Raw genomic sequence first — 21,645 nt, 5'->3', positions numbered from 1 at the left:
GTGTCATAACCGATTCGAGTCTGTCGGTCGAGTGTATCTTGGCAAGCGGTTTTGGCTGCTTCAAAAATGCTTTGTGTCACGACGTAAAAGTAAAGATCATAGATTGCAAGCAATTGCGGTCTGTGTCTCTTGTCAACGGCACAAAAGTGTACACTCCGTCAGACTCGTTTCGTGTTACGTTTGCCGGATCTGCTCTCCCTAGCCACGTCTCGATCGATCGGGTTCGTCTGCCTGTGCGATTGTATGTACCCCGTGTTATGAATTGCACCAATTGCAAGCCGCTAGGCCACACAGCCGCCTACTGCTGCAATAAGGCACGATGTAGCAAGTGTGGAGAAACTCATGCGGACGATTCTTGCAGTGTAAATGCTGAAAAATGTATTCACTGCGGGGAAAATCAGCATGAGCTCTCCACATGCCCGGTGTACATGCAGCGCAGAGATAAAATCAAGGGGTCACTTAAGGAGCGTTCAAAGCGATCTTACGCTGAGATGCTGAAGAAGACCGTGACCACTTCTACCATAACATCGAACCCCTTTGATCTGTTGTCCTCTGATGAAACCGATTCTGACGATTCACCAGCGGGAACAACTTATGCCAATCCTGGGACGTCTAGAAAGAGGAAAAATATTTCCTCTCTTAAACTTCCCCGAAAAGGTCCTAAGATTTCCCAAAGTGAAATGAAAGTTACAAACAAACCAAACAGTGCTGCGGAAAAACCGAAGCAAACTCCTCCTGGGCTTGCAAATTTAAAGTCCCAGAAGGAGTTCCCAGCACTGCCAGGAACATCTAAAACCCCAGTTGTTCCTTTTGCACTCCCAGTTGATGAAACAAACTCTGGATTAGTGAAATTTTCTGACATTGTGGACTGGATTTTTGAAACTTTCAATGTACCCGATCCAATTAAAATTTTTCTTACAGCATTCCTCCCAACAGTTAGATCATTTTTGAAGCAGTTGACTGCCCAATGGCCCCTCCTTGCAGCGATTGTATCCTTCGATGCCTAATTCATCTGCGTATACGAAGGATTCTATCTCTGTCTTACAGTGGAATTGTAGAAGTATTTTACCACAAACGGATTCATTTAAAGTTTTAATAAATAGAAACAAATGCGATGCATTTTCCCTTTGTGAAACTTGGCTTACTTCAAATATTGATCTCAACTTCCATGATTTTAATATTATTCGCCTTGATCGAGACACCCCATATGGAGGAGTACTTTTAGGGATTAAAAAGTGCTATTCTTTCTATCGTATTAACCTCCCCTCGATTCCAGGCATCGAAGTTGTCGCATGTCAAATGACAATACAAGGTAAAGAGCTTTGTATTGCCTCAATATATATTCCTCCCAGAGCACAGGTTGGGCAACGGTTGCTCTTTGATTTAATAGAACTTCTTCCCTCGCCACGTTTGATTTTGGGAGACTTCAACTCTCATGGTGTGGCTTGGGGTTCCCCCTACAATGATAACCGCTCCTCTTTAATCTATAACCTTTGCGATGACTTCGACATGACTATTTTGAACAACGGTGAAATGACACGTATCCCGAAACCTCCAGCGCGCCCAAGCGCTTTGGATCTATCCTTATGTTCGACGTCGCTACGGTTGGATTGCACATGGAAGGTAATCCTCGATCCTCACGGTAGCGACCATTTGCCTATTCTTATTTCAAATAATAACGGATCAACTCGCATGCGACCAATTGACATTCCGTATGACCTCACACGGAATGTCGATTGGAAGTTATACGAGGAAATGATTTCAAAAGCGGCCGAGTCGATTCAACATCACCCACCACTTGAAGAATACAACCTCCTCGCGGGCTTAATCCTCGACGCCGCGTTGCAAGCCCAAACGAAGAAATATCCCGGCGTAACGATCAAAGAGCGGCCTCCAACTCCGTGGTGGGACAAAGAGTGCTCCGATGTCTACACGCAAAGATCCGACGCGTTTTTGGCCTTCCAGAAGGGATGTATACCCGACGACTATATACGGTATTCGGAGCTTAATACCAAGCTTAAAAGCCTGGCTAAAGCAAAGAAACGCGGATATTGGCGTCGGTTCGTGAACGAGACGTCGAGGGAGACAGCGATGAGCACTCTTTGGAACACAGCCCGAAGAATGCGGAATCGCGTAACGGTCAACGAAAGCGAGGAGTCTTCAAGTCGGTGGATATTTGATTTTGCCAGGAAAGTATGTCCGGACTCTGTTCCTGCGCAAAACTTTGTTCGCGATACGTCTCCGGGTCACGACGCGATAGAATCACCTTTTACGATGGCAGAATTTTCAGTTGCCCTCCTGTCCTGTAACAATAACGCACCTGGGTTAGATAGAATCAAATTCAACTTGTTGAAGAATCTACCCGGCAATGCCAAGAGGCACTTGTTGAACTTGTTCAATAAGTTTCTGGAGCAAAACATTGTACCGCAGGATTGGAGGCAAGTGAAGGTGATCGCCATCCAAAAACCAGGGAAACCAGCTTCTGATCACAACTCTTATAGGCCGATTTCAATGCTATCCTGTATCCGGAAATTGATGGAAAAAATGATATTCCGTCGTTTAGACCACTGAGTCGAATCAAATGGTCTACTATCAGATACTCAATTTGGCTTCCGCCGTGCCAAAGGGACGAATGATTGTCTTGCGTTGCTTTCAACAGATATTCAGCTGGCGTATGCTCGCAAAGAACAAATGGCGTCTGCGTTCTTGGACATTAGGAGGGCTTTTGATTCCGTTTCTATTGACATTCTTTCGGGTAAACTTCACCGACAAGGATTTTCTCCAATTTTGATCAATTTTTTGCATAATTTGCTGTCCGAAAAGCACATGCATTTTACGCACGGCGATTTGGCAACTTTTTGCATTAGCTACATGGGTCTTCCCCAGGGCTCAGGTTTAAGCCCCCTTCTTTACAACTTTTATGTAAACGACATCGACGAATGTCTGGCAAATTCATGCACGATAAGACAACTTGCAGACGACAGTGTAATCTCTGTTACAGGAGCCAAAGCTGCCGATTTGCAAGGACCATTGCAAGATACCTTGGACAATTTGTCTGCTTGGGCTTTACAGCTAGGTATCGAATTCTCTCCGGAGAAGACTGAGATAGTAGTTTTTTCTAGGAAGCATGAACCTGCTCAGCTTCAAACACAATTAATGGGTAAAACGATTTCTCAGGTTTTGGTACACAAATATCTTGGTGTCTGGTTCGACTCTAAAGGCACCTGGGGTTGTCACGTTAGGTATCTGATGAAAAAATGTCAACAAAGAGTGAATTTTCTTCGTACAATAACCGGACAATGGTGGGGAGCCCACCCAGGAGACCTTATAAGGCTTTACCAAACAACGATATTGTCTGTCATTGAGTACGGGTGTTTCTGCTTCCGCTCCGCAGCAAACACACATTCGATCAAACTGGAGCGAATACAATATCGTTGTTTGCGTATCGCCTTGGGTTGCATGCAGTCGACCCATACGATGAGTTTGGAGGTCTTAGCTGGAGTACTACCATTGAAAAACCGCTTCTGGAGCCTGTCTTCTCGCATTCTTATCAAATGTGAGGTCTTGAACCGTCCTGTGATTGAAAATTTTGAAAGGTTAATCGAACTTAATTCTCAAACCCGTTTTATGACATTGTATTTCAATCACATGTCCCATAATATTAACCCTTCTTCGAATATTCCAAATCGTGTCGACTTATCAAATACTTCTGATTCTACTCTGTTTTTCGATACATCCATGATAGAAGAAACTCGTGGAATCCCGGATCATTTACGCGTGCAGCAGATCCCCAAAATTTTTTCCAATAAATATCGAAACATCAACTGCGACAATATGTTCTACACTGACGGATCACTTCTTGATGGGTCCACTGGCTTCGGTATTTTCAATAACAATTTAACCGTCTCCCATAAGCTTGATAATCCTGCTTCTGTTTACGTCGCAGAATTGGCTGCAATCCAGTACACCCTAGGGATTATCGAAAAAATGCCCACGGACCATTATTTCATCTTTACGGACAGTCTCAGTTCCATTGAGGCTCTCCGATCGATGAAAGATGTTAAGCACTCTCCGTATTTCCTGGGGAAAATACGGGAACATCTGAGTGCTTTATCCGAAAAATCTACTCAGATTACCTTAGCGTGGGTCCCTTTTCACTGCTCGATACCGGGCAATGAGAAAGCGGACTCTTTGGCTAAGGTGGGCGCAACAAACGGTGGAATTTATGAAAGACCAATTGCCTTTAATGAATTTTTCTCATTTGTACGTCAGAATACGATCATCAGTAGGCAAAATGCTTGGACCAGAGGGGAACTGGGAAGGTGGTTACATTCCATAATCCCCAAGGTGTCGACGAACCCGTGGTTCAAGGAGTTGGATGTAGGTCGGGATTTCATTTGCGTGATGTCCCGGCTTATGTCCAATCACTATAGATTTGACGCGCATCTCCGTCGTGTTGGGCTCGGGGAAAGTGGTATCTGTGCCTGTGGTGAAGGTTATCACGACATAGAGCACGTTGTTTGGTCATGCCCTGTACACCGTGACGCCAGGTCTAAATTAATAGCTTCCCTGCAGGCCGAAGGTAGGCAGTCGGCTGTTCCTGTTCGTGATGTCTTGGCGAGCCGTGACCTATCCTACATGTCCCTTACGTTTTCCTGAAATCCATCCACGCCTCAGTTTAGTCCTACCCCCTTCCGCCTGCATCCAGCCTAACGACAAGAACACGTTAAGACCCCGGATCCGGAAACAGCAATCAGACCCGCACGATACTCTCAAGGCCCGAGGGAGACAACCCAATATGCCAGCCCGTAATATCTTGGCCCAGCAGCGGAACATGTGCTTACCTATGGCAATGAAAACCATCATACAGTAAACCAGTGCTTTTAATGCAAAATATTATAGCTTTAAGTTACATTTAGTTTCAGCTCGTAGTCGGCAGCGAGGATAAAAAATTTGCTTTTAGTTATTAAGATACTTTAGAAAGTAAGCTACCAGATATAATTGGCGCCGTTAAACATTAAATTGTATTTGTGCCGTGTCAAATAAATTATAGATGAACAAAAAAGAATGACTCAGCCTCTGCGATTGAACTAATAAAATTGCTAGTCAGGCTTGAGAGCCGTTCGTCAAAATATTTATGTATTTTTTGTGGCATCGTTGAAAACGACTCGCTGATGCCGGTCAATGTCGTGTGCAATTTATTGTCACACGACTTTATGTGCTGCCCGACCGCACTGCACATGTTTTGATTGTTTTTGTTAATCGCTGACAAAGTTTCTTTGACATCATTAAGCAGGTGCTCAATACTGTCGAACAATTCTGACACTAAGCAGATTTTTTTCATATCCGCGGCAATTCGATGATTGGCGTCCGTCTGTCGATGTATTGCCTTCACAAGCTGCTCCTGTTGATGAAGCAGCTTCCGTACGTCAGCTTCCTTCCGGAGAATTTCTTGACATTCCGTACACACTGGCGCCATATAAGATGTGATGAAAAGTTCGCGGTGTAGTTGTACGCCGATACACGCAGCATGGTAAGTTCTATTGCAGAACTCGCACTTCCAAAGAAAGCGGTCGTCGTTTATGCTGCACGAATTTACACCGCACGGCATGGTTATTTACGTTAATACACTAAGCGGAAGAGTTACGACACGGATGGTCAGCAAAAACATGCGACGTTGTCAAGGTGTGAAAAAAAAAATGTATACTATACAAGTTAATTGCGGAGCGAAAAGCAAACGCGTCCGCGCCCGACGACTGTTCTGCTCGTTAGCGAAGCTAAAGAATGTTCACTGAATGTTCTTCGAACAACACAACTTCGGTTTTCTCTCCCAGATCATGTAACAGTCTCTGCAGCCAAACTGCCTCTTGGGATGCTTCTGAAAGCGCTACAAATTCTGCTTCTGACAATGAAACGCAAGCTTGTTTCCGGCAAGCCCATGAAATAGTGCCGCCGCTGTACTTGAAAATATATCCGCTGTTAGATTTTCGGTCGCTACGACATTCTGCCCAGTCGGCGTCAGCAAATCCAATCAGGTCAGAAGAGTCACCTCTGCTGCTCAGTCTAAGCTTCAGACCACTAGTCCCCTTCAGGTAGCGAACCATTCTTCTCAGCTCGTTCCAGTCTCTTTGGGATGGAAATGGCCGCTGCGATATCTGGTCTGCTGTTGACTGCAATGTACAACAATTGACCAACCACCTTTTGATATTGTTGATTGTTAGGTAACAAGAGCTCATCTTCTTCTGTCTTGCCATATCCAGGATCAATTGGCACGGTTGAAACTTTTGCATCCTGTAGACCAACAGAACGTACGACATCATCAATGTACTTTCGCTGACTGATGAAGAAATCTCCACAATTGGGTCCTAAAGCTATATCAGTTTTTTGAAAAAGCCGCTTTTTCTGAGCAAAACGTGATTTTCAAAAAATGTTTATCGTTTTCTTTCGATTTTCAAATGAAGAATAAAAAAACTGCTCGAAAGGTCTTAGATGACGTTTCGCCCATGTACGGTATATGAGAGAACTATCATTTAAGGCACTCCGAGCAGTTTTTTATTGTTCATTTAAAATCGAAGGAAAACGATAAACATTTTTTGAAAATCACGTTTTTCTCAGAAAATTGCACTCTTTCAGCTGATATATAAAAATCAGAAAACCAAAACTTTGGACCCAATTATCTCGCTCAACTTCAATGCCCAAGTAAAACTTGATATCCCCAAGAATACTGATTTGGAAATTCTTAGCAAGTGTTTGCTCTAATGCACTGATCAAACGTTCATCCTTACTGGCCACAATTAAATCGTCTACGTATACCAAAACATAGCAACACCTGCTATGAGCTCGTTTAGTATACAGGCACGGATCTGCCTCACTTCGCTTGAAACCGTCTGCCTTTAACACCTCGTGAAATCGCTGATTCCATGAACGAGCCGCTTGTTTAAGCCCGTACAGGCTTTTCTTTAAACGGCATACCTTGCCTTCTACGCCGTTTACGCCATACCCGGGAGGTAGTTTCATAAATATCTCCTCAAGGTTGCCGTTGAGAAACGCTATTTTTATGTCGAATTGCTTGACGCTCATCATTTTCTTTGCTGCAACAGACATCATCGTGCGAAACGTGGTATGACGAACGACTGGCGCAAAAACTTCATCATAGTCCGTCCCATAACGTTGGTTAAACCCCTGGGCTACCAGTCTGGCCTTGTATCGAACTACATTACCGTTTTTGTCGCGTTTTCGTTTAAACACCCACTTGCATCCGAAGGCTCGTTTACCCGCAGGAAGATCTACCAAATCCCAGGTCTCGTTCTCTTTAATTGATGCTAGCTCTTCCGTCATTGCGCGACGCCACTCGTTGCTGTCTGGACTGTGTAACGCTTGCTGCAATGTTTTCGGCTCCTCCTGAACCAAAGTTTCTGCCGCACACGCGTAACGGTTTTGAAAAATACCTGCGAGGTAAATTAATATGCACCTCTTCGGCATCGGACTGCGCCTCATTCGCTGCTCCCTCAGGATCGTCCCAGACATCATCGTCATCAGAATCCGTTGACTCTTTCTCATTTAATGAATCCACTTGCAGGAAACTGATAGATGGAATAACCAAATTTTCTGCCACTGGCCCTGGCTCAGGATCGCAAGTCACTAAAAATTTCACATCAAGGGTGATTGTCACTTTCCCTGTTGATTCGTCCACCAGGCGGTATGCCTTCGATGCTTCACTGTAGCCAACGAACCTCAGCTTGACTGCTTTGCTATCCAGATTTCCTCTCTTCGTGTTTGGCACATGACAATCTGCGTTTACGCCAAATCGCTGAATGTGTCCGAGATTTGGCTTTTTCCCGAACCATCGCTCATATGGTGTGCTAGTGATCGATCGTGACGGCAATCGGTTTTGCATGTAGTTTGCCGTCATCACCGCTTCTCCCCAAAAACGCTTGTCAAGATTTCCATCGATGAGCATACACCTTGCCACTTCGACTAAGTATCTGTTTTTCCTTTCAGCCAGCCCGTTTTGCTGTGGGGTGTACGGTGCCGTCAACTGTCCAACAATACCGTTTTGCTTCAAGAAAGCCTTGAATTTCTTACCGTTGTACTCGCCACCGGGGTCTGACCGCAGAATTTTAGGTTTCTTTCCAAACTGCGTATTGACCAGTTCAACGTACTCTTTGAATTTCTGGAGCGCTTCTGATTTCTCACGTAAGAGATATACCACCGTGTACCTGCTGTGATCGTCGATAAACGTTATAAAGTATCGCCTGCCGTCCATAGTTTTTGTACGCATTGGCCCACAAATGTCAGTGTGCACTAAATCCATTACCGATGATGACACACTTCCGGATGCCTTTGGAAATGGTGCCCTTCTTTCCTTCAATGCATACTTCACACGTATCGTTGCAACTGCATCTTTTCACCTTCACACCATCAGCTACCATTTGCAATTTCAACACGGCCTCGCAGTCTCTATGACCCAGCCGCCTGTGCCAAACATGAACGCAGTCATCAATCGTCGTTGTCATGGATACACGCTCTGATGATTGACGCATCACAAACAAATTTCCAACGGACTCCACCGTTGCACAAACCTTTTCACCTCTCATGATTTTCGCTCCGCTGGCATCAGTGGCGTCTCGTGGATTTGGATATTGACTGTGCACTCAAGGTTGTCCCATACAAACACCTACCCCCTCCCCTCCTCCTTCCCCAGTGGCCATCGCCAGAAATGTACATAATAAAACACATGCATTGCATTTATCTGATTTAGTATTCATATTTTCTGAAAATCTATCATTAGCTGTCATAAAAAGAATCAAATTTATTTATAAAAATATCGTCTTCAAACACCAGATTTATTCTTAGAAATTCTCAATTAAGCATTCATTTGTACAGCAGCGGAATTCTACGATCCGCTCTACGGGCGAATCTATCAATTATTTCATCACTGAAACCACTCTGATGTTGTAATTTGTGTAGCAAAGAACTTTCAACAGCCATCAGCATAAGCCATTTTAGCCTATTGTCTCCCATCGTTGATCGTAGATATGATTTGAGTCTTCTCAGGATTGAGAAGCTTCTTTCGACTGATGCTGTTGTGGAAGGGAGCGTCAAGACCAATCGGACAAGGCGTGAAATCTCCGAGAAGATGTCTTTAAGGTTTTTTTCCATTAGGATCTGCATGATTTCCGGTACTTTTTTCCCGAAAATTCCTCTTTTTAGTAGAAAACTTTAAGTTCGTTTCCCAGTTTCACTTTGTCAAAACCAGTGTACCGAGAACAGATAGCATCAACCAAATCCTTAGGGAACTGCTCGCAATATCCGCTAAACTTAGAACAGTCCAGCAAACTCAAATAGCTCCGCTTGTTTAAGTCAGCAAAACGTTGGTCAAATTCAGAAATTATACGTGTGATCACTGCGTTATATTTCTTGAAGTATTGGTCGTATCGATTTCCGTCGTATGTTTCACCAGTAATTTCCAAGCATTCCTGCCAGATCGCTTTGTACTTCTTGTCCGTCTGTAAATTACTAATGTTTTCACGAGTATTTCTCACGCTTTTGCCGCATTCAATGTAGTCAAGTTCCTTCGTTTGAAGAGTTTGATACAAAATATCAGTGAACGAAAATACTGCCGAAAATACTTTCAAATAAAAGATGGTGTCAAATTCAAGCATGAAACTGTGTAACCCCCTTGCTAGGGAACAAGTTTCGCCGTCCCATTTAACGTTTCCGAGATACATTTCGCCCAAACACGTGGTTAGTTCAGAATAGTGAGCTTCTACAATATTAACCATTCTGGATGTATATGCCCACTTCACTTTACAAACGTTTGGAATTTTACGCTGGATGTAGTTTTTCAATTCTGAATCTCTTTTAGGACTTTGAGTAAAGAACGAAGCCAGTGTAGTGAGAAACTTTCTTGTATCTTGGTAGTTGCAAGCGTGCAGCAAAACAAGATTTAAAACATGGGCCTTACAATGTATGTAGTCGGCATCACGGTATAATTTTTTGACGATCGCTTGCGTTCCGCCAGCAACACCCGACATAACATGAGCTCCATCGTATGTCTGTGCTACCAATTTTTCAGGGGTCACGCTGAATTTTTCCAACAACGAAACTACTTCTCTGGCAAGGGCTACAGCGGTTTTGTCGTTGCTTACATCACACAAATCCACGAATCTTTCAACGGGCGTACCTACAGACGGGTTTCACAAATATAACAATGCATTTCAACTCAATCCTTTTCATTACACAAAAAATACTATTAATTTTACTTACCATCTTTCAAACAATATCGAAAAGTCGTAGCCAACTGAGATTTTCTCGCAACATCAGTGGTTTCATCGACCATCACAGAAATAAATTCAGCATTTTGCACTTCCCGGAAGATTTCTTCAATCATAAAAGATCCAATGACTTCTATAAGCTCGTTCTGAATGGAAGCGGATGTTCCCGAAAACACTGAATTGTTGTTGACGAAATCAGCGAAGGCCACGTCTCTGGATGCTATGAATTCACAGAGATCCTTATAGTTGCCTTTATTGACGGAATCGTGTTATTCGTTATGACCTCGAAAGCTTAGACCATGCGAGCCAAGGAAACATGTTAAATCAATCAATGTTGTCATTCCTTCCCTATTTCTTTTCACTCGAGCGTTATGGTTTTTCCTTGCAATTTCGTGTGCATGATCCAGCGCCTCACCAATCCTCGTTCTTCCAAACGTGCGGTGTGCCATAGCGTTGTTAATATGCTCTTTAGTCGCTGCATGCCCCTTCATGGCCGAGGAAAGATGGTTCAAATCTCCATATCCATCCTTTATCCACACGCATTTATCACTAGGATTTTGAAACAGGAGACACGGCCAGCAAAATAGTTTACCACGTGTCTGTGAGCCGCACAGCCACGTTGCATCATAAGCGTTCACGTTAAATTTTCGTGTAATTGTCTTTCCACCTCTGACAAACGTTGACTTGAGATTTTCTAGCTTTGGTCGAGGAACTTGCATTTTTGTGATCAAGAGCTTTTCTTCAACAGATCGCCTTACGAATGGCTTGACTAGAAGGTCTTCAACAAGATCTAGCTCCATATTTATTTTAACGTACTGCACTTGCCTCTTAAAAAGTACTGAATGAAAATCATTTCATTCTACCACCCAGGCAATACAACATCGCGTGTGTGTTACATATATACAATGCCACCGAGCGTATTTTCAGTAGCCAATACTAACACCGGCCTTAGGCCCTTGTCATGCAGAATGCGGCGAGACGCGAATAGCGTCGAAACAGTTCGGGATTTTCATTGTTAATATTATTCCTCACCGTGAGAAAAGACACTTGTCGCGTATTGCCGCATACTGCATGGCGAGGGCCTCACTCAGGCCTCTGTCATGCCGAGTGCGGCGCGGCGCGAGCTGCGTCTCTTCTCACGGTGAGGAATAATATCAGCAATGAAGACTCACGCGCGTCAGAGCAGATCCCGAACTGTTTTGCCGTAGTTCGCGCCGCGCCGCACTCGGCATGACAGAGGCCTCAGTTTCCCACCTATCCCTTCTCTGATGAAGCAGCATTCAATACTTGCGGAGAGTGTACAACGTTGTCAAATTTCAACGCTCTCCGTGTTTGCTCTCATCTCTTCAAGTTCACTGACGGGAGTGCACGGAATCAACACTAACACACCGGTCTTGAAACCAAAACCACTTGCCACACGCGTAAACGCTCGGTATGTAGATACATAACAATATTGTGTACATTGAAAAGTGCACTGCGCAGAGAGATTTTGGGTCTGTTTTATGTCTCACGTTCTCATCACTCATTGATTTCCAGAGTTAACTTAAGGTAGAGTGGGTAAAGCATGGTCACATGTATTTTTTCATTTTGTGCACTAGAAATGGTACACAGCGAGCAATACTAGTTGATCATTGATACTGTTTGATGGATTTTTTTAGCTTTTGACTTTTGTTTGATATTCTTGAAATCGGCCCCCACCCACAACACCTGGTGTAGTGCACGTAGTGCACAATAGGACGAGACGCCACTGGCTGGCATCGAATATCACAAGGAATCCTTTTTGCACGAGTCTTTTCACAGAAAGCAAATTGAACTTCATTTCCGGAACGAACAAGGCACATTCTATCGGCACATCACGCTCTCGACCAGTACCATCGATGACATTGATCCGCCCAGCACCGCGGCCCTTTGAACGATTTTCATTCCATTAGCGACCCAAACGTCTTCTGTAACTGCATCATCCAGATCTACAAAGAAATCCCGGTAATTTGCAATATGACAAGTCGCACCGGAATCTAATATCCACAGTTTTTCCGTTTGGTTGCCGCAACCAGTAAGGAACGCGTAGTGATCTTCGTTGCGCTGCGACACGTTGTTGGCTTTATGCTGCTTGGTTACCACTTTTGGTTGCTTAGTCCCAGCTTTCGGCTGCTTGGTTACGCTAACACTTTCCTTCGCAGCTCTCCATACTCGGAATTTTTCACAATTTGCTTTCTGGTGCCCCAACTTTTTGCAGAAGAAACACCGATCCTTTTCGGTTTTCGAATCAGCATACAGCACGGCCTCAGAGTCGTTTTCGTCGCCATTGCGCTGTTTCTTTTTTTGCCATTCATCGATAAGCTTACCCTTTACCATGTCGAGGTTCAAATCTTCTTCCGGACGGGCTTCGAGAGCGGTTACCAACGTCTCGTACTCCTCCGGTAGACTGCTAAGCAAAATAGCAACCAACCACTCGTCGTCAAGGATTTTTTCCGGTTGCAGATTGTTAAGCTTCTCAAACAACACCGCCAGCTTCGAAACGTGTGCTTCCATGTCACCGTGTTTTCCCGGCGTAGACTGCAGATTTTTCGCATCACGGATACCTTCGTCGTCAACGTCCTCTTCACATGAAAGTTTTCAAGAGCTTTCCACGCCTCAGCTGCCGATTTGGCCTTCCTTATGTGGATTAACTGGTTGTCTTCCACGGCCAATCCTATTGATGCCAGCGCTTGCTCGTCCTTCAACTTCCGTGACCGGTTCTGGCTTCGTGCCCGCTACAGCAATCCAATTGCCCTCTTTCGTCAGCAACAGTTTCAATCTGAAACTCCAATTATCGTAGTTGGAACCATTGAGCTTCGGAAACGACACCAGTTTTTCTGCCATCTTGACTTCCAAACTTTTGAATTTTCTTCACCAGTTCCGACTCCGGTCGCAAAAGCCCATAACCTATTGGCTGCCAAAGTGGAATAATCGGACTGGACTTAAAATATCTTGAAGAACAATTTGAAAGTATGTCTTTATTCAACGGTTGTTTGATTCGAACTAACTGATTTTTAATTCTATGCTATATGTAGCAATTACTTCAATTTGCATTGCTTGCTGCGTTGTACACTGCAACACAACTATCATGTAATATGTAACATGTTGTGTTACATGTAATGTTACACGTCACATGTTGCATGTGACATGCCATGTACATCATATAACATGTGACACTAGCCATTCTATACGAGTTAACGTCATTTTTATTTTTGTTTATGTACATAGACCACTCTGTTCCGAAACGATACGAGGATTCCAGTAAAATATATATGAAGTCAGAGTGGTTTATGTACATTGGTGAGATAAAATCATCGATTTCGTAAAGAAACTGTTTATTTTATGTATCCCAAAGTTAAACCACTTCATAACCTTTATATTAGAACATTTTGTTTGAAAGAATCCGTTGAACAGAATTTTATTCAGAGATTTTTCGAATATTGCTTCTGCTGAACAATTAGCTCGATGGCACATAGACCACTCTGTTCCGCAACGGCTCATATGTATATTAGGGTGGGACAAAAAATAAATGTTAGCTCTCATGCACTTTTCGTGTTCCTTATGGGTCCCATAACAACTGTGTAACTTTTCAGATCGATCAGTGAAACGCCCGATTTGCGCCCGATTTTGAAAGTTTCCATACGATTTTATATGGGAAAATTTACTTTTTCAATACTTATTCTTTAGAGATGTCCAGTTGGCTGTTAAAAATATATGAATACATGATATTTATAGGGAATTTTCCTGGAAAAAACTCTTCTGAAGACCGTAAGGCGCTACGATGCTTGTAGAAACAGCTATTCACTCCAAACTAATTGAATGTCTGACGGACGGCTCACCATTGAAATTTTCCAGCAACACTGCTACAGCATGCTGCTATTGCAAACTTGCTTAAGTATGAGAAATAATTTCGCGTGGAATTAATTTTCAAAGTGTGATTTTTGCTCATAGTAGGGGGAATAGGGGCATAATGAGCACCCTAACTTGGTTGCTGATTTAGGCATGGGAAACGACAAAAATTTTAAGCTGTCATCAGTGCAAAACTTGAATTAACTATCTATAATTGAAGGTACAGTATTCACAAATTGAAATTTTTTTTGTATGATGGTGAAAAACACGAATTAGATTCATGCATCAAAAACTAGCAATCAGTCGATGTGTGGGGCACAATGAGCACCCCACTGAGGCATAATGAGCACCCACGGGGTATAATGAGCACTCTTATAGAACATATCTTGAAACTGTGTTGAAGTACAACTAATGGGCCAACGTTTGTCGCGAGATGCCGTGATACTTGGCGGCTTGTTTCGTGAATGTCCCGTCGCGCGTTATGATGGCCAATTCTGCCTGCAGTCCCTTTTTCTGACCGATTCGATCTCAAAGATTTTCTAATATATGTTCGCACCATCACTGTAAACAAACACTGACTATGGGAACAGACAAACTCACAAGTCTACTGAGATGAATTTCAGATAAGTTTATGTGACAAGGTGTGCTCATTTCACCTCACCTAAAGGTGACCATTTCGCCCCTATTGAATTGATTAAAGTTACCATGAGATTTTAATACTAATTATAGCTTAAAATCAAAACTTCAATGATGGTGAAATTCGGGGTACGACCCATACGTCATATTGATGTGTCTACATACTTGATTGACCCATTTAAACGACTGTAGAAGCTTATTTTGTAGCGCGCAAAAATAATAATTTTTCCAACATTCGGGAACCAAGTTGATTTTCTCAATATATTTCCATATTTTAAACAGACAAATCACTTTTATTCTACATAAAGAGATATTGTAGTAACTACGGAAGAGTGGGGCCTTTTTTTATGCGAAACTACGCATTTTTTAATACAACATGGTATGGTGACCATGTTGTATTAAAAAATGCGTAGTTTCGCCTAAAAAAAGGGTGCTCATTTCGCCCCGTGTGCTCATTATGCCCCTAATCCCCCTATCTTCGGGGAGTCCTCCAAAATAATTTAAGCGATATCGTTTTTTATCACATGGTTGAATTTGCAACAGCATCATGCTGCAGCAGTATTGCTAGTAAAATTCAATGTTGAGCCGTTCGTCAGATATTCATTCAGTCTGAAGTGAATATCTTTCTTCATAAGCAAAGTACGCGCCTTGCGGTCTTCAGAAGAGCTTTTCTCAGGAAAATTTTCTATAAATATCATGTATTGATATATTCTTAGGAGCCAACTGGACATCTCTATATAAAAAGTTTCGAAAAAGTGTTTTCTCCCATATAAAATCGTATGGAAGCTTTAAAAATCGTGCGCCAATCGGGCGTTTCCACGATCGATCTGAAAACTTACACAGTTGTTATAGAACCCATAAGAAACACTAAAAGTGCATGGGAGCGAAAAATAACACCATCGCTTTTTTCCCATATAACCGTGTCCCAGTCTAATGTATATGTGTATTCTGCCGGTACCCGGATAACTGTCCCATAATGAAAAACAACATGTTGAGAAAACGGCGATTTAATATTATCCGTGAATTTTCGGATTTCCAGCAATTACATCCAGGACCAATGACCATAACAGTTTCATGACAGCACAAGTTTATCGTTGAGAACAAAAAACCATGGATGGATTTGGTTTTTCGTTATATAACTTGAAAAAAAGTCAAAATGGGACAAAATATGTGGGTACATTTCGAAAGTGCTCACATGTTTTGTCTCATCATATAAAAATTCAACCAGCAACCGGCAGTATCATTGGCAACGTAGTTTGTACTACAGACAAACAACATTAGTTTAGTTAATTAAATGACATACTTCTATATGCCTAAAATAATCCGATATACACTAATCTGGAGTAAAATTATATGTTTGCAGTTTGTACCACTATGCAGTGGGACTGTAATGCGGGTACTTTCAATATGGGACAAAAACAACTTGGAATTTTGCCATGTTTTTCCATACAAAAGTATCAATTTTAATTTTTTTCCAGAAAATATGATAACAATTAAGTCGATTCCCAATGATAACTCAAAAGTGACCAAAATCAGTATGGGACAGTTATGCGGGTACCGGCAGTATTGCTCATAAAAACAAAACGAAAATAATTACTTTTAAGTGCTATTTACAACAAGAGGTTCAAAATTCACAAAACGGTCATACTTGAGGATTTCGTGAAAATAAGGAGCATCAAAAGTGAGTCTGCTCTTATGTAAAATAAATGCTTTTTTAAAATGTTCATTATTCGAAGCAATCTATGTATGCCATCTGCAACTCACAGTTTTTGAAAATAGTTTTTTTTTCTCTGCAAAATTAGCGAATTAGCGATTAGCATTTCAAAGGCCAAAATTAGCGTCACTAATTAGCGATTGGCGAATTAGCGGAATGGTTCCCACCACTGATTGTTTAGTTTATAATAAGAAAGTCCGGTCTGAAGTTCAATTTGTTTTCGGACCGGACCGAAATGGAGCTACCCGGACCGGATAATGCTTCCAGGGATAGCAAAAGTTTGGTACAAAAATTAACCTCAATGTGATTTAAGAGACAAGCAGCTCTTCTAAATTGCAGGTTCCTTGTTTTGGCATTTTTGAAAGATCATTATTTCGAATCAAATGACATATTTTAAAGTAAATATGGGTCATTCCATAGGAAACGACCACGAAAGAGCACAAACTTGGACACGACCGTCACAGATTTTGCTCAATGTTGGTGTAATTATTCATCCAGTGTCACTTTGAAAAAAATCCAATTTCGGTGTCGATTGGAATACCCCCGGTCTGTGGAACCCCTCTCTTTGTTTCAAGATAACGCATTTTTTGTCAAAAGCACTTTTTTTCTATTGCCTACAATTTATAGACGTAAGACGTCCGAACAATACTATAATGTGAGTTTTGAAGAAAATAAAGCGAGGAATCCAGAAAACATATTGCTTTTGTCCGCAAGAGTTGCCAAATAGATTATTGCTGTATTTAAAAACTAAATTTTTTTTTTTTGCAAATACAGCTAATTTTTCTTAAAATTCGAATTCTGCTTTTTTATATATGGTTTGTACTTTCGAAAATACTTAGAAGGATCTTCTATGTTTTAACGCACCACGTATTCCTTGCGTAAAAAGCGACCTCAATGTAAAAGAAAATGAAAATATATTTTTGATTAACGCAATCAATTCTCAATTGCAAACAATAAATAGAACATTTGTATACATAACTGCGCGATTAACAAGCTCAAGTTACTAAGCTTACAAAAAAAAACAAAAACAAATTTACCTTCGCTTGATCATCAAAAAATCGTTTTTTGGGGATCTTCAGCTAAAAAAAAAAAAAAAAGTAACCAGATCGCTGTAAGATTTTTTAGTTATGTTTTTCCTCAACTCTAAACTAATTATAAATTTTTGGAACGCTTAACAATGTAAAAAAAACCATCGGAATAGATCCCCTAAAATCTAAAATAATCAGTTGAAAAAGACAAAACTTAAATACAGTCATGGAGAAAAAAATAAATACACTTGCAGTGTTGGATGATTTTTCGTATTTGCGCAGTGATTTTAATTGTTGTATGATGTTATGTTACGTCATTAAGATCTGCAGACACTCTTTTTGAAAAAAGAATGGAGAAATAACTGGAGAAATTTCTTTGTCGGTGATTACGAAAATTTTTTGCGTGAGTTAGTGTTTTTAAAGTGGCGACAAAAATGAATACACTATTGAAATATATATACAAAACAATCCAATTTAGCTTTATTTCTCTACATATTGTTAGCAAAGTGGTTTTTCACGTTACAAAACTCATTTTCAAAATTTTGTGACCTGTTTTTTGTTTTGTGAAGCCATATTCAATTTTCGTGGAATGTTTACCCCCAGGTTTTCACGAGTAGAAGCTGAACTAGCATTCCACGCTGCCTGTCCGACGTTTTTTTTTTTGTAAGATTTGGACCACTGCGACCATTATTTTGATCTTTTGTGGTATACCTCTTCTTTAGTCTAGGTACTCGTGGCAGACGTATCACTATTGATGGAAGTGATCGTCGTTGTCATATCGCACCCTTTCTCCCAATTAGGCACTGAATTTCGTATGAAATGTATTACTTCATTAGGATTCGCAGACCAGACCTCAAAAGGCTCCAAAGTTCCTTTTCCAAAGGCTCTTATTCTGCGCTGTATTAGTGCACTGCAGTGGCAGAGCAAATGTTCTGCGGTTTCACATTCAAATCCGCAGAGACGACAAATTTCGTCATCTGACTGACCAATTTGTTTCAGGTGATGCTTACTTGGACAGTGTCCTGTAAACAGTCCGGTAATTGTCCTTAGTCCCTTTTTATTTAAACTAAGCAATTGCTGGCTTTTCTTGACGCTTGGTTTTTTAAAGCGTTTAGACTGGCGTAGCCCTACTGAGCATATCCAGTTCTCTTGTATTGTCCTATGTTCCCAGGTTTTCAATTCTGCTTTCAAGGCGCTTGATGACACCCCACAGAACGGTTCTGGGCCAATGAAATCGGTACATGACCCCTGTCTAGCTAACGTATCGGCTTTTTCATTGCCTTCCACTCCGCAGTGACCAGGAACCCAGTATAACCATACTTGGTTCCTTTCTGCCAGTTGTTTCAGTGAAAGGATGCACTCCCATACTAGCTTAGAGGTACATGTGAAGGCTTTTAGTGCTTTAAGTGCTGCTTGGCTATCAGAAAAAATGCATATGTTAGCATGCCTGTATTTCCTAGCCAAACAGATTTGTGCACATTCAAAAATTGCAAATATTTCGGCCTGGAACACTGTAGGCCAACGGCCCATTGGTATCGAGATACTTATCCCAGGACCATTTATACCTGCTCCGGTTGAATCATTCATTTTTGAGCCATCTGTGTAAAAGACGACAGAGCCTTGTCGGATATTCGGGTCACCTTGTTCCCAAACTTCCCGTTCGGTCTCTATGATTTTGAAAGGTATTTCGAAGTTTGCTTCTGTATTCATCCAGTCTTCGATACCTGGTATATGTTTGCTCAGCTGGAAATGTTTGAGGATTGCCAGCTGGCCTGTCTGATCTCCATCAGGTACTTTTTTGAGGTGTGTTAGTCTCAATGCACTTTTTTCCGCCTCTAGTTGCACTACCTGGTGGAGTGGTAATAGATGCAGAATTGCATCTAAGGCTTTCGACGGAGCACTTTTCATTACTCCTGTAATTGCTTACAAATTAGCCTTTGCAACTTACCAAGCTTGTTCTGCGTTGACCTTTCTTTTGTTTAAGGCCACCACACTAGCGAGGCATACGTTATTCTTGGTCTTATTATTGCCTGGTACAACCAATAAATCATACTTGGCCTTAGACCCCATGTTCTGCCAATAGCTTTGCTACATGCCCAGAGGGCACTCGTAGCTTTACCGATGACATATTCAATATGTGCATTCCAGCTGAGTTTCTTATCTAAAACTACTCCAAGATGTTTAGTCTCAGTGGAAAGCTGCAGTGTAGTCTCGCCCAGCTTCAGGCTCTTCAAGTTGTACCTTCTTTTCCGGGTGAAGGGAATAATGGTTGTTTTAGAGGGGCTAATGGTCAGCCCCTCTTGTCTACACCATTCCAAAGTATAGTTTAAAGCTAACTGCATTCTCTCCGATACTGTACTGTCGAATTTTCCCCTCACAAGAATCACAACATCATCGGCGAATCCGACCACTTCGAAACCTAGCTCAGTTAGGTTTCTAAGTAGCTGGTCTACAACCAATGACCACAGCAAAGGCGATAGAACTCCACCTTGCGGGCATCCCTTAGTTGTGTTCCTTGTAAGGGTAGTATTACCCAATACTGCAGTTATCTCACGACTATTCAGCATGGTTTTGATCCATTTTGAGGTATATGTGTCAAACCCATGGTGTCCCATTGCGTTCAACATTGAGTGATGGGATACATTATCAAAAGCTCCCTCTATGTCTAAGAACGCAGCGAGTGCGATTTCTTTTGTATCTATAGATTTCGCTATTTTTGTCGTCAGCATATGTATTGCATCCACTGTTGACATGTTGCTTCGATATGCAAACTGATACCTACTCAGCGGAGAGGTTTTTAGGTACGTTGATTTAACGTGATAGTCAATTAGTTTTTCCATAATTTTTAACATAATGGAGGTTAGACTAATTGGTCTAAAGGCTTTTGGAAGTGTTTTGTTGGCTTCCCAGCCTTTAGTATGAAGATCACTCTCGTTTTTCTCCAGTTGGTGGGTATATAATTAAGTGTCAGGCTTGCCCTAAATATCTCGGTTATGAATGGAATTATTACCTTTCCACACCGTTGAAGCATTATTGGTAATAATCCATCCAACCCCGGGGACTTATAGGGCTCGAATGAGTTGATTGCCCATTCCACTTTCGATTCTGTGAAGATATCGCAGGCTATGTAATGCGCATTTGTCCTAGCGATAGTCGAGCCAGCACATGGCGCATTTGAGTCCTGCGTTTCTTCTTCTAGAATGGATCGTGATCCTGGGAAATGTTTCTCCATCATAACACTGAGTGTTTCAAGACAACCGGCAGTAAAAGTACCGTCGTCCTTCTTTATTCTGCCCAAGCCATTCGTGTGATCTTTGGACAGGGCTTTGTGTACTCTTGCAGCTGCAGGGGTGCTTTCAATTTGTTCACACATTAATCTCCATCCCCTTTTGCGTGATTTCCTGATTTCTTTATTGTATTGCGTAAGGGACTCTCTATAAGCATCCCAATTTGAGGTTAACTTGGCTCTGTTGAACAACCTTCTAGTTAACTTCCTCAGTTTTTCAAGATTTATGTTCCACCAAGGCGCGTCTTTGTTGGATACTCGCGTCTTGGTTGGACAGCTTTGGTTATAAAGGGCTATGATTTTATTCGTAAATTGTTGTGATGAATCCTCCAGTTCTTTTATTGTCTGGATTTGCCCTTCAAAGGTAGATTCATCACGAACTATTTTTGAATGAAAAAGCTCCCAGTTGGTTTTTCTAGGGTTTCTATAAACTTCCGTTACTAAGTCCCCTGCGTTATAGTCAAACAAAATTTGCTTGTGATCCGATAGAGAAATCTCATCAGATACATGCCAGTTGACGATTTTTTCCGATAGTTTAGCGCTCGATAAGGTTAGGTCGAGCACTTCTTGTCGGATTGCATTTACAAAAGTTGGATTATTACCTCGATTGCATATATCAATATTATTAGATAGTATATATTCAAAAAGGCACTCACCTCTTTTGTTTATGTCTGTGCTTCCCCATATTGTGTGATGGGCGTTTGCATCACACCCAACGATGAACTGCTTATTTTGTCTCTTGCAGTGTGCTATAAACTCCTGTACTTCCCTGGGAGGGGCTTCTTCTAGTTCCCCTGGGAAGTAGGCGGAGGCCACCATTATTTCCGCTTTTCCCCG

The 21,645-nt window shown here is 41.8% G+C and overlaps 1 protein-coding gene across 2 annotated transcripts in view; it reads left to right on the top strand.

Annotated features, from left to right (window-relative positions):
* Positions 1–21,645, top strand: part of LOC129722889 (isocitrate dehydrogenase [NADP], mitochondrial-like) — a 104,870-nt gene that overhangs the window by 65,826 nt on the left and 17,399 nt on the right. The gene's annotated exons all lie outside the window — the stretch shown is intronic.

Source organism: Wyeomyia smithii, chromosome 1 (genome assembly GCF_029784165.1).
Source record: "Wyeomyia smithii strain HCP4-BCI-WySm-NY-G18 chromosome 1, ASM2978416v1, whole genome shotgun sequence".
Lineage (NCBI taxonomy): Eukaryota > Metazoa > Arthropoda > Insecta > Diptera > Culicidae > Wyeomyia > Wyeomyia smithii.
This window is presented reverse-complemented; position numbering and strand designations above follow the sequence as displayed.